At 37.3% G+C, this 13,538-nt stretch overlaps 1 pseudogene; it reads right to left on the bottom strand.

Moving 5' to 3' along the window:
- Window positions 1–3,944: 3,944 nt before the first annotated feature.
- Window positions 3,945–5,753, bottom strand: LOC132678770 (T-complex protein 1 subunit zeta pseudogene; annotated as a pseudogene).
- Window positions 5,754–13,538: the final 7,785 nt, after the last annotated feature.

Raw genomic sequence — 13,538 nt, 5'->3', positions numbered from 1 at the left:
TTATTATCAAGACCTTCCATTCTGTTTTTTGGATCAGGGATGCCTAGATATACTACTTACCTTTATACATGTAGCCAATTATTATGTTAACAATAAGAACCATTTAATAAGTACTTATTAATGTGTGAGGTGTTTATGATTTAATGTCTTATTTCATTAGTTCTAAGAACCTTTTGAGTTGGAACTGATTCATACTGACTCTTAAGATCTGATTCTGTTCATCTCCTCCCAAGTCCCTATTCATTAATGTTACAATGGGAACTTGGTATAATACTCTCACCATGGAAAATGATAAATGCTACAAATCAGGATTCTTAAGTTTTTGATTTAAAAGCATATCACTGTAATCTTTGGAAGAGGATATTATTATTTCTATTTTATCAGTGAAGTAATTAAGGTGAAATATCCTCCTTGTAGTCAGTATAATCAGTGTGTAAATTTCAGACTAGGGGTCGAATGCTGCTTCCCCACTCAAGCAGTGACAGCCATTGTGAATAAACTGAAGGTGCTTCAATAAATTCAATCAAACGTTTACTTTCCCTAATGCTTTGGTTACGTTGAATTTATTTTTAAAATGCTACAGAGAACAAACGACGGTTACCAGAAGGGAGGTGAGTGGGGGGTGGGGGGGTTAAATAGGTGGTTGGGATTAAGGAGTGCACTTGTGATGAGTAAAGGCTGTTGTATGGAGAGCTGAGTCACTATACTGTACAATTGAAACTAATATTACACTGTATGTTGACTCACTGGATTTAAATAAAAACTTAAAAACAATCAACAACCAAAAAACCCCAGAAAACAAAACAAGACAGAATGCAAATAGCCAGTTACCTTAGTAAAGTTTTTGCATAATAAAACAGCTGTTTTCAATAGAAGATTTTTTTTTTTTTTTAATGGGGGCGATGACTGCTAGGATGATGTATTGGCTCCTTTTCCTCTTGGCCATATTGACACGTCAATCCTGATAATTTAACATTTACATCCCACCTGACAAATTTAGCAGGAAACGCAAGGGAATGGAATGGAAGGAAGAAGGAAAAGGTGAAAAAAATTAAAATGTATCAAAATATAAGAAACAACATTTTGAAAAGCATGATAAGATTACATTTAAAAGTCTTAGTGGCTTTCCTTCAACAGATTATCAAAACAGCCAAAAAGATCCACAGTTTTTCCCTCCACAGGAAGGATACAATTCCATGTCATTCATTATAGAGATCCAGAACAGTTTCCAAATTCAAACCATTTTACTTGTTTGACTGCTTGTCTTGTTTCTGTAATCTGTTGTTATGGAAATGACTAAGATGTCAAAACATTGTTCTGTTTGATCCCACAGGGGAAGGAAGAGTTTTAGGAGGAAAACTCTGAAAGAGGTTCAGAGGCAAACTAAAAACAAATTTGGACTTTGCACTTAAAAATCAAAACACATTTTTTTGCTTGGCTGTGCTTTGATTTTCAAACCACTTCTCCCATGTGGACACTTAATTCTCTGGTTTGTGAAAGGTTCATGAAGCCCATTTTCAGTTGTTTACCATACACTTGTGAACATGAATAAGTCAATGACACCATTTCTGGCTTTGCACCTCAGAAGTAGTTCAACCATTTTGATCAAATTGACCAGCCAAATATTAATGAAATAAATCAAACCAGTTATTTGGAATAATGGATAGGCTAAATGAGTGCTTAAAATACATGCAGTCTGTCAATAGCTTACTTTCTTTTATAAATGTAGACATTTGTTCCAAAGGTCAACTTTTTATCAAGAGAAAATCTTTTATCCTGAAATGTTTATTTTAAAGATCAAATGAGTTGCTATAACTTCAATATATGCTTTAAAATGAAAAAAAGAAAAATGAGCTTCAAAACACCATTATAAAAAATGTGTTCTTGTAAATGCTTTTATTCATTCTCATTTTAGGATTTAAGGGAATGATTGCAGTAACCACATTCACCTGTCTGTTTTTTTGTAAAGACTGGCTAAGTTAGTTATATGTAAATAATAAACGGAAACCCTTGCCCTCACTGCCTGCATGCCATGGGTGGAGGAAAGAAAGATAAAGATAAAAGTATAAGATAGCATTTGCTGGGGGCACTTGGGTGGCTCAGTCGGTTAAGGGACTGACTCTTGATGTTGGCTCAGGTCATGAGCTCATGGCTTTTGAGTTTGAGCCCTGTGTTGGGGTCCATGCTGAGCATAGAGCCTGCCTGGGATTCTCCCTCTCTCTTTCTCTCTCTCTGCCCCTCCCCCACTCTTTCTCAAAGTAAATAAAGTTTAAAATCTATTTTTTAAAGATTAAAAAATAAAATAGCATTTTCTGGCCAACAGTCCTCCGTTTGCCAGTCGCCCTTCAGAAGGGTAAATCCCCACATGTTTAAGTCTTTAGAAGCAGATTCCTCCCCTGGAGACCACATGAGACATAAAGCTGCCATCATTTGGCAGGTACTAATCTGTCATGGTGATCTACAAAATGATAAAACTGAGGAAGCCTAGAGTTGAGTTTTACTTGTCAGACAAGCCACTGACCCTCTGTGCCATCTTCATCTTGAATTCTCCCCGTGGCCTGTAAGCTGTACAGTGGTGGGGACTCTATCAAGATTATTTAGCAATGGACACAGAGCTCTCCTAGCACAGTGCATAGCACAGAGTAGTTTCACAATAAATATTTGTGAAATGAGATCTAGTGAATCTTAACTTTCCTCAGGGTCCATTTACTGATCTGTAAAATGGGAGTAGGAGAAACTATGACTCAAAATGTGGTTGTTGAGAAGAAAGTGAGACTATACCTGAGGATGTATTTTTAAAAAGGAAGGCTACTCCTATATTTGTTACTTTATAGGTACTTTTGCTTTTCGACTACTTATGGCAGGCATATATAAAATATATACTTTCTTCATTTGGAAAAGATTAGTTACAGGAGGTGTTAGAAAAAAAATTAACTTTAAAACCAGGTGATTTTTTCAACCTTGGATTTTCCTCGTGCAAATTTGATGTTTTTTTTTTTTTTTTTTTTTTTAGTGGAATTATTTCTGCATTATTATGAACTTCTGGCAATATTACCGTAGGCAGTTTGAAATTATTTCTAGATAATTAAAGTATTCTATTATTTAACTATATCATGTTACTAGTCCCCTTACTGAAAGAATATTCTGTGGTTGTGTATCCTGGAATTCTCTAGGTAATGCTTAAAATGCTTAACATTGCATCTTTGCATATTTTATACTTTTATTCAATTTAATTCTTCTCTTTGAGTGTTTAGTTCCTCTGTGGTTTCTACTTATCTTTCTTAGTTTCAGTCAACTACACATAGGTTACTGCTCTAGTCCCCAAATAAGGGAATTAATCACAAGCTTAATGTTGATAAATTGTAACATTAGTTATTCAATGATCAGTCTTTATTATACCACAGAAAAGTTCTCATAAGATAGGGACAGACTGGGGTGCCTGGGTGACTCAGTCGGGTGAGCATCTAACTTTAGCCTGGGTCATGATCTCGCGGTTTGTGGGTTCAAGCCCTGTGATGGGCTCTGTGCTGCAGTTCGGAGCTTGTAACAATGAAAAAAAAAATATCTCTCACCAGCAACCATCAAATTTATGTCATTTTTCAACTGTAGTATACGTGTATGGTGGTTTCAGAATTGTCAACTGTACCCCATGGAAAATAGTTTTACTAACTAGAATACAGTGCTTATGCACAATTCTTTTTAATTTTAGCCTTACAGGTTCCACTCATGTATAAACTTGCTTACACCAGCACCTTTTCTCCCAGCCTCTTCAGTGACAAAATTCTACACATTTTTAATACTGTTAGATTTTTTTGGTCACTGTCTACATTCCATCCTTTACAACTCTGACCTCCTAAATACTTATATTTTATTTTATTTTATTTTATTTTATTTTATTTTATTTTATTTTATTTTATTTTTTTGCTTTTCAAAGAACATTTAATAACAAGGTAGGTAACATACTTGTCTAACATGGTACCTTTAGATCATGGAAGCTAAAGCAAAACATCCTGTTCATTGGGTGAAAACAGCCTGCTTAATGGTGTACACTGCAGTGAAATTAAAAAAAATACTGTAATTATAATTTCAGAACTTCAAAATTTGAGTGTCAGTGTTCTCTTTTTCGTATGGGAAAGGAAATGCTTTTGAAAATCATTTGAAGCTTGGACGAAAATTCCATGGCTATATTCTTAGGATCACTCTGTAGTCTTCATGATACAGATGACACAAGGGAAGCTTCAATTCAACCTTTTAGAGAAGACATTCCAGCTCGCATGATCTCATCAACCAGGAGAATGTTGGTGGCAATCACAGTGCAGGAGTGAAGAAGCTGTTTCTTTACACAATGGTTATCCCATATGCCTACTTCAGCAGCTACCATTGGCTCACCTGTGTTCAAGTCCACACCTACAAGTTGACCTGATTCTGAATGTTCTGCTTGAACCATTGCCACTTCCACTGCACCAGCACCTGGAACTACACAGCCATCATCAATAGCATTTTTAACAGCCCTCAAGCCATCTCTTATTGCATCTTTGATTTGAGTGAGTGTGTGCTTATTTGGTCCTTTGACCAATAATGTGACAGAGAGAGGGTTGTTACATTTCTCAATAAAGGTGAATTTCTCTTCTCCCAATGTATATTCATAGACAAGTCCTGCATGTCCCAAACAATCAGGATTTAGGTCATCAAAAGAATTTAGAGCTACTCCACCACAAGCAAGAGTCAGCCTTTCCATATTTCTCCTTTTAGCCCTCTGCAGAGCTACTATGCCTTCTTTTGCAAGAGCATCTAAGGAAAAGGGGTCAATTCCCTTTTGATTGATAACCACGAATCCTTTATCTGAATCACCACAGACTTTCTTTTTCAGTTCTATTATTTTTTTAACTCTATCATCAATGAATTTTCTTTCAGCTTTTACAAGCTTCTCTCTTCTGCACTCTTGTAAAAAAAGCCAGAATTCACTTCTGTTTTTTCATATTCTAATGACACATTGCATGTGAGGATGTATGCATCTTCTACTCTTTTTTTCATATCAGGATGCCGCGCCCCATGGTCTAAAACAAGACCTCTGATTAAGCTTGTATCAGTTTCAGATTTATGTTTTATCTCCATAATCTCAACCATGAAGAGGTCAATAGGTTCATCTTGTTTTTTAATAGCCAAAATGGAATCCTCCACCACAGCCTCTGTTAAGACATCAGCAAGTTCAGCATGCACTTTAGTATGTAGAGATGTTCTGGCCACATCTATAAGTGTTTCTATGTCCATTTCTTTGCTTACTTTGACTTGTTCCAAAAACTGAAGTGCCTTTTCCTTTGCAGCTTCAAATCCTTCTGTTATTATTCTGGGATGAAGACCTTCAGAAATGTAGAGATCTGCCTGTTTCAGTAGTTCTCCAATGATTAGGACATTGGAAGTGGTACCATCACCAGTTATGTCATCCTGGGCTGTTGCTACTTTGGCTATTAAGGAGGCTGTTGGGTGCTGAATTTGCATTTCATGAAGCAGCACATTGCCATCTTTAGTAAGCTTGATGTCTCCAGCACCAGAAACAAGCATCTTCATGGTGCCTTTAGGCCCCAAGTTGGTCCTCAGCACGTCCTGCAGTCCCCGGGCCGCGCTGATGTTGACCACCAGCGCCGCCTGGGCTCTGGCTACCTCAGCCTTGGGGTTCAGGGTCTTCACGGCCGCCATAGCTAACCACCACAGGAAGAGGAGGAGACCCGGCGTGCGGAGTGCCTAAAGCCGACTCAGTGTGGCCTCTAAATACTTATATTTTAAATGTCAATTAATCTTATCTAAGAAGCACCCTCACAGAAACATTCAGAATAATGTGTGACCAAGTATCTGGTCACCATGGCTGAGCCATGTTGACACAAAAAAATAAGCATCACACCTTCAACTTCTAGTTGGGTGTTTTGTTTTTAGTGTTTTTGTCATGAATGGGTTTGAATTTCATCAAGTTCTTTTAGTGTAGGTATTAGCATGATCATATGTTTTTTAGCCCAGAGCTGGGATTGTGTTTTTTGCTAGAAATGTAGATGTCCTTATACAATCCTGCTATTGACTTGCTCTCCAAATCTGGTTGATTTATGGAAGGTCTAGATCTACTTCTTTGACTGTAGAATTAAAGATTACATTTAGATGAGCTAAAGGGTCTCTTTCAGACCCCAAAATATGACCTCATTTCTACACATAACAAAACTTGAAATTAAAGGTTGCTTTATGTTTCATAAAGGTCATGGTCTTTGTATTATATTATCCTCCAGACCACTCCCTGTGGTTGAGTAAAACAGGCATTTTCACTAATGATAGACGGAGTTACTGCAATTCGTAACAGTGATTCATGCTAAGATCATACTCTTTCTACATGGCGTTGGCAGGATTCCAAATCAAGATCTTTGGGCCAGCATGCCAAATATTTTCACTTTTTACAAGAGCACAGGCTTATTGCATTAATAAATAAAATGAACTCTCCTAACAAACTCATCCAAAGACATCCCCATCCTTGCTTTTAAAACTTGTTCCATACATGGAAGTCAAATTGTAAGAAAAGTTCCCTGCAGCTTGGACTTATTAAAAACAATGGGATTTGCTCCTAAGCCTACCTGTTCATTCTCTCTTTCTTGTGCTGTATTTACTAAAGTTCAGTTTTCTACTGCAGATGTAAATCATACGATTACATTTTTAATTTAATTTTTAAAACACAACTTGGCCGAATCAGCAAAAGTGTAACTGTTGTGCAGTCCACATTCCAAAATTAGTGTTAGAATGATATAATTAAATAGCAAGGGAGAGAAGGGAGAGCTTCTGGCACTTTCTTTCCCTTGTGGGAAGGAAGGACCCATGACTCGAATCATATGACAATAACCATCATCATAAAACAGCTACCATTATGAAGTGTTGTGTGTTATGAATTCTAAAAAAAAATACTTAATGCATTCCTTCTCACACTAAACATTTGAAGTAACTATTAATATTATTCTCAGTATGCAGACGAGGAAACTGAAGTTTAGAGAAGTTGAATTGTTGGCTAGATGATATACAGACACTAACTGGGAGAAGCAGGATTCCAGAAAGGTCTGCCACATTAAAAATTTCCTGCTGTTAGTATAAACATTGCATTGCTCTACTCTCTGAACAAATATGCAACATCAGAACGATAATGAATAATTTCTTAGAACCAGTTCATACTTAATTTCATGTACCATGTTGGACAGAGAATGCTAAAATAGGGAAAACCAAACAAAACAACAACAAAAGAAATAAACAAATATGGGCTTTACAATCAGAAAAAAATACAATCTTACCTCCTAGAAAGTGACACTGGCAAGAAAAGATAATCCAAAGGACTATTCTTTCAGGGTAGAATAACCAGAACTCTTAAAGCTATCTACCCTTTGGTGTATGCACTAATTTTCTATTGCTCATATAATAAGCTACAACATAGTTATGGCTGAAAATAGCACACTTTCATTATCTTATAGTTCTGTATGTTAGATGTCTGTTACAGATCTCTGTGTGTAAAATCAAGAAGTCACAGGGTTGGTTCCTTTCTGGAGCCTCTAGAAGAGAATCTGCCTTTTGTACATTCCTTCTCTTGTGGACCCAAACCTCCATATTCAAAGCTACCAATGTTGCCTCTCTTTGAACATTTTTCCACAGTCACACCTTCTTTAGACCACAGCTGAGAAAGGTTCTGTGATTTTAAGAATCCATGTAATTATATTAGACCCTAACAGATGACCTTGGATATTCTCCCCACGTCAAGGTCCTTAATTTAATCATACCTGCACAGTGCTTTTTGCCTTGTAGCAGGACATATTCACACCTTCCAGCATTAGGATTACGGACATCAATGGGGGGTTATTATTCTGCCTCCCTCAGTGTACAAAGCTTGGAGCCTGGGGAACAGTGAGCTTGAGATCAAGCACAAGACTAGATGATAAACACAGAAAACACTGTGAACACCAACCTCAGAGTAAGATAATTTGCTAAACATTAAAGAGATGTGTTTTCAATTCAGTCCACCTCTCTCATCTTAGAACTGTAAAAATACTCCCCTTACCTAAAGCTTGATGAAATCTTTTTTCCCCGCCTATTATTCCCTGTGAGGCACCAACAATGTTAGAAGCTGGAACAGTGAGGCACAAAGACACCATGGGCCCTATCTTTCCAGATTCTGCCAGTTCTACCTTTAGGCTGTGAAGACAGGATGTCCTGGAGGGATAAATATCTGTGTCAACTGATCTTGCTTGGGAATAAATGGCCTTTCAGAGTTTGGAGGGAGCAAGATTCTAAGGACAATTCTATCTGGTTCAGATCAATAATAAGCATCATATTCTTCTTCAAAGAACACCTTTTCCAGTATTCACCCCTGCATTCCATATATATAAATTCCATATATATAAATTCCGCCATAGAAAAAAAGGAGAGAGGGTTGTCACCAGAAATTGCTAATAGGATAGACTTGAATCCTACTTCTTTTAACCTGTGTTTAAACATAACAACAACAACAACAACAAAAATACCCAAAGAATTCACATAGTAAACACTAATATCTAGTTCAGAAAGTCCTCTGAGAGAATCTAAAATACCAGACACCCTTAAAAATATGCAAACACATTCTCTCCAAGCCACACTCTCTATTCAAAAAAATGAATCGCTAACTTTTACATTTAGGGGATTTGTGTGTAAAATACGAATGAACCCATTCAATTTATCATCCTCGAATAAACCTGTCATAGTGTCACAGGAGTAGGGAATAGCCAATTGCTAATATCAAAAGCTGTAAAAACGGTCCAACTTAGGGTTCCTAGGGAGTGACCCATTTTTGCAGCAGAGTGAAAGTAGGTAGCACAAATTATGCTAGAACAATATCAGTGAAATGTTGAATTTGAAAATCCTACTTGGACAAAGGAAAAAAACCCATGAAAGCATGCTAACTGAAATATCTTAACATTGCCAGCATAATCACATGCCATAGGTTAGGAACCAGATACATTCCCCGCTGCCCCCATCATAATATTCTTCCAATTTAGGTGGGTTAATGTCATTGTTAAGCACCTATAAAAGAGGTCAAGGATGAGAATTTACTTAACATGACAGGAAAATTATGTTCCATCAAGACAGACGATTCTCAAAATTCTGGTCAGTTAGTTTTAAGAAGTTGGTAAAGTATTGGTTTACATCTCAGAACACAGCATACTAAAGGAAAAATTAGTACCACTACATTTAGTCAGAAAAATCTAGGTTGCACCAGGGTAAGAAATACGAAAACCTCAGTGGTTCACACAACCAAAATCTCTTTCAATGTCTGCTGTGGGTCTAGGTGACTTTCCAGGGCAAGTCTCTTCCATGTGGTCCTCAGAATTCCAGGCTTATCACATCTCCATTGTGTATGAGGCTTTCACTTTTCCTGTGATAGAAAGGACTCTGAACGGGAACCCTCTTGCACTATTGGTGGGAATGCAAACTGGTGCAGCCGCTCTGGAAAACAGTGTGGAGGTTCCTCAAAAAATTAAAAATAGATCTACCTTATGACACAGGAACAGCACTGCTAGGAATTTACCCAAGGGATACAGGAGTGCTGATGCATAGGGGCACATGTACTCCAATGTTTATAGCAGCACTTTCAACAGTAGCCAAATTATGGAAAGAGCCTAAATGTCCATCAACTGATGAATGGATGAAGAAATTGTGGTTTATATACACAACGTAATACTACGTGGCAATGAGAAAGAATGAAATATGGTCTTTTGTAGCAACATGGATGGAACTGGAGAGTGTTATGCTAAGTGAAATAAATCATACAGAGAAAGAGATACCATATGTTTTCACTCTTATGTGGATCCTGAGAAACTTAACAGAAGACCATGGGGGAGGGGAAGGAAAAAAATATGGTTAGAGAGGGAGGGAACCAAAACATAAGAGACTCCTAAAAACTGAGAACAAACTGAGGATTTATGGGGGGTGGGAGGGTGGGGCGGGTGGGTAATGGGTATTGAGGAGGGCACCTGTTGGGATGAGCACTGGGTGTTGTATGGAAACCAATTTGACAAAAAATTTCATATTAAAAAAAAAGAAAGGACTCTGGAGAGATACCTATTGGCATACACATAATACAAAATTCCCAGCCCATTTTGCAGAACAAGGTGCAGCAATGCAGTTGGGGGATGTGGTTTCAGTATAGTAGATCTGAAACCATTGGTGAGAACTGGTATTTTTGTCTACCATACACAGGTAGGTAAAACACCTGGAGGTTGTGAAGACCATGGCATATATATGTGACTATCTATAATGAAGAACACAATATTAGGATGTGGTTGGCATTCTATAGGATAGGTACTAAAAGTTGAAACATGATTCACCAATTTTCACTACTGTAGATGTTATTCTTTTATGCACAGTTTAAGTATAATTCTGGCGAGATGATGTAGGAGAAATTGATCTGTAACTACTTTGCTTATCTGTACATTGGTAAGGAAACACTGAGCCACTTAGTAGTTATAGGTAACATTGATTATGATCACTTCTGTCTCAAAGATGTTAGATGTACTGAGTATCCATGTGACAAGAATCTGTACTTCATATATGTTGTTTCTTCTTCCTTGTATTGGCCGTGGTTTAATATCTTTCCTTGGTTAATTTACTTGCTAATGATAAATTCCTTCAGTCATACAACATTTGAACTGCCTTCTTTCAGGATTAGAGCTACATAGGGATGTATCCTTTTATTTTCCAGTTATTTTATTTTTATTTTTTGTTCATTTGTGTGTGTGTGTGTGTGTGTGTGTGTGTGTGAGAGAGAGAGAGAGAGAGAGAGAGAGAGAGAGAGAGATTGCACATGTATCAGTGGGCAGGGGCAGAAAGCGAGGGAAACACTGAATCTGAAGCAAGCTCCAGGCTCTGAGCTGTCAGCACAGAGCCTAACACGAGGCTCAAAGTTATGAACTGTGAGATCCTGACCTGAAGTCCAGTGCTCAACTGACTAAGCCATCAGGCATCCCTCCAGTTATTTTAAATGTGGGATTCATTTGTATCATTTTAAAACACGTCCAACTATTCATCCTGGCTATGAAGGAGAACATGGTATAACTCTTCGAAGTTGTAAGGAAATGACAGTGAGTGCCCAAATCTTTCAATGAGCCACATGATATTATTAAGTTTTCCTATAATTTTGCAGGCTGGTCTGGTCTCTGCACTAAATGTAACTGAGGCCATTTACCATGTCTGTAACAGTGAATGGGTGTGGGAAACAGAAATGACACATTCCCTCACAATTATTTAATAAAACATTGTAACAACTTTCCTTCCTGGTTCCTATCTTTCCTTTTTTCTCTTCCTGCAACGAATAATTATTTAAACATTTACTGTGTACAAATTAACTGTGCTACGTACAATGGAGTTTAAGACAGATTTGATATGGTCTCTGATGTAAAGGAACTTAAATAAGATCTTGTTTCCACAGGGATACTCTACCATCCACTCCAAAGCCCTTTTGTGATGTCATAGATAGTCCTAATGTTTCTTCAAGCCCATATTCCCTGGCAATAATAAAAGTACAAGTATGTTTCCATGGGGCTAGTTTTGCTTTGGCAGTTCAAAACGTAGGGTTTGCAAAAGTCTCTGATTTCTGGACCTGTGTTTTTGCAAAAAAATCCATGGTGCCTATTATAGTCCCTGAGCATTTTGAAATAATATGCTTTACTTTGCAAGGATAGAAATAGCTCCACCTGTGGACCACCTCTAGGCATTCTTCATTCTTTGGCCCCCTGAACACTTCAAGCAACTTTGGCTTTTGGTTCATACACCATATAAGAACTTACTCACTTGAAATAAAAAGTGATTAACAACATAAATTGTTCAATAAACACCCTGTAGTCATCACTCAGCAAAGAACATGTTCAGCCCACTTTCCCTGTGCTTTCCTCATTTGGAAAGACTGACGTACTGTGAAAGTCTAGTCAATAGTTGTTAGCATTTCTGAAAGCCAAGCGAGTGAATTAGAGATACAAAGAATTCTTTGGCAGACTTTCAAAGTCCCTGATCCACTAAATAACAGTTTCCTATAGCAAGACACTGTTTAAGAATCATGTCATTTTTTCCCTTCTAGATTGGCTTTCTTGAGCTATATTTTTTTTTAAGAACTTAAGCATTTATTAAACCTGAAACCGGTGTTATTGCACATGTGGGATTAGTCATGCCACGCACAGGACAGCTGTATGATGAAATATGACAACTTCAGAAGCTTGACAAGAAATGCAAAATGGAAGATCCTTTGTAAACTATTTTTAGAGGAAAAAGAAAAAAAAGGTGTTTACAAACATTGAACAAGTGTGAATGTGTTTTCATCGTTTTCTTGACACAGCGTCTTTAAACTTGTAAAGGTAACTAGAGTATATGACTCACTGCTGGGTACAGATAGCTGGTTTGCATTTTGACCCTCTAATAAGAGGCACTGTGATCTATAGTTCATTAACAGTCCACTTAATATGGCACTTAGTACAGCCATGACACGGAAGCCACGTAAGGTGCTCTTATGAAGCTGCCATGAAGGCTTTATGATTATTGGTTTGTATGCCAAACCTTACGATGAATTCAATAAGGACTAATCAGTATTTTTCAGATATCTGGGGATGAGGGAAGCGGTTTGGTGTCAGTATGTCTGAAGCAGGATCTGGGAGCTTGTGTTCAAAACAAGCTCCTATGTAATGCTGATGCTGTTGGTCTATAGGTCATATTTGAGTAGCAAGGGACTAGATCTTATCTGAGAAAAGCTATACAAAGACAGAAAAACTCCCTGAAATAGAAAGACAGACTGTCTGGTGAATAAGCTCCTCCGAATGAGACTTGTTAAGTAAAGAAGTATAGATTTAAAAAAGTGAGTTATTGCCTCTAACCTCACTCGTGTCCATCCATGCCTTGTCTACTACTCAGTGAACACTGTACCATAAACCACAAGGACTCAGGTCCCATTGCCAAACTACATTGTGTAATTGATGCATCACAGAAATTCTGAAGCAATTAAACATTTTGTTTATTTACATCATCATCTTCTGATTCTCTGTTTGCTAGGAACTTTTTAAATTATAACTTACCTTCTCATGTAGGATTATTTAAAAGGAGAGAATGAAGCTAATGGACTGAGTAAGCTGAGAATTTCTCACTGAAAATAACAGATTTACAATAGGAAGAGAATCTGCTGATCAAAGAATGCCGGATACTCCAATATTTCTGACTGTAAATTTTTATTGAAAATTAACAAAATGGAATTTTGGTCAGTCTCATAGTCTTGGTTGATGTGTAATTGTATGAAATGGATTAACTCTAGAGTACTAACTAAGCAGTTTTCAGTCTGAAAAGCTCATGATTGATCCTAGACCGAAATGACTATAACGGTGATCTGGGAGAAATAATTTTAGGACAGACAAGGGTGAGGTAAAGATATTTGCCTTATCAGATACTAAAATTCATTATTAGGATTTAATAAGTAAATATTTCAGTATCTATGTCACTATATGCAACATAGCTCA

Source organism: Panthera onca, chromosome A2 (genome assembly GCF_046562875.1).
Source record: "Panthera onca isolate mPanOnc1 chromosome A2, mPanOnc1 haplotype 2, whole genome shotgun sequence".
Classification (NCBI taxonomy): Eukaryota; Metazoa; Chordata; class Mammalia; order Carnivora; family Felidae; genus Panthera; species Panthera onca.
The sequence above is the reverse complement of the archived record's forward strand: the minus strand, read 5'-3'. Positions and strand labels throughout refer to the sequence as shown.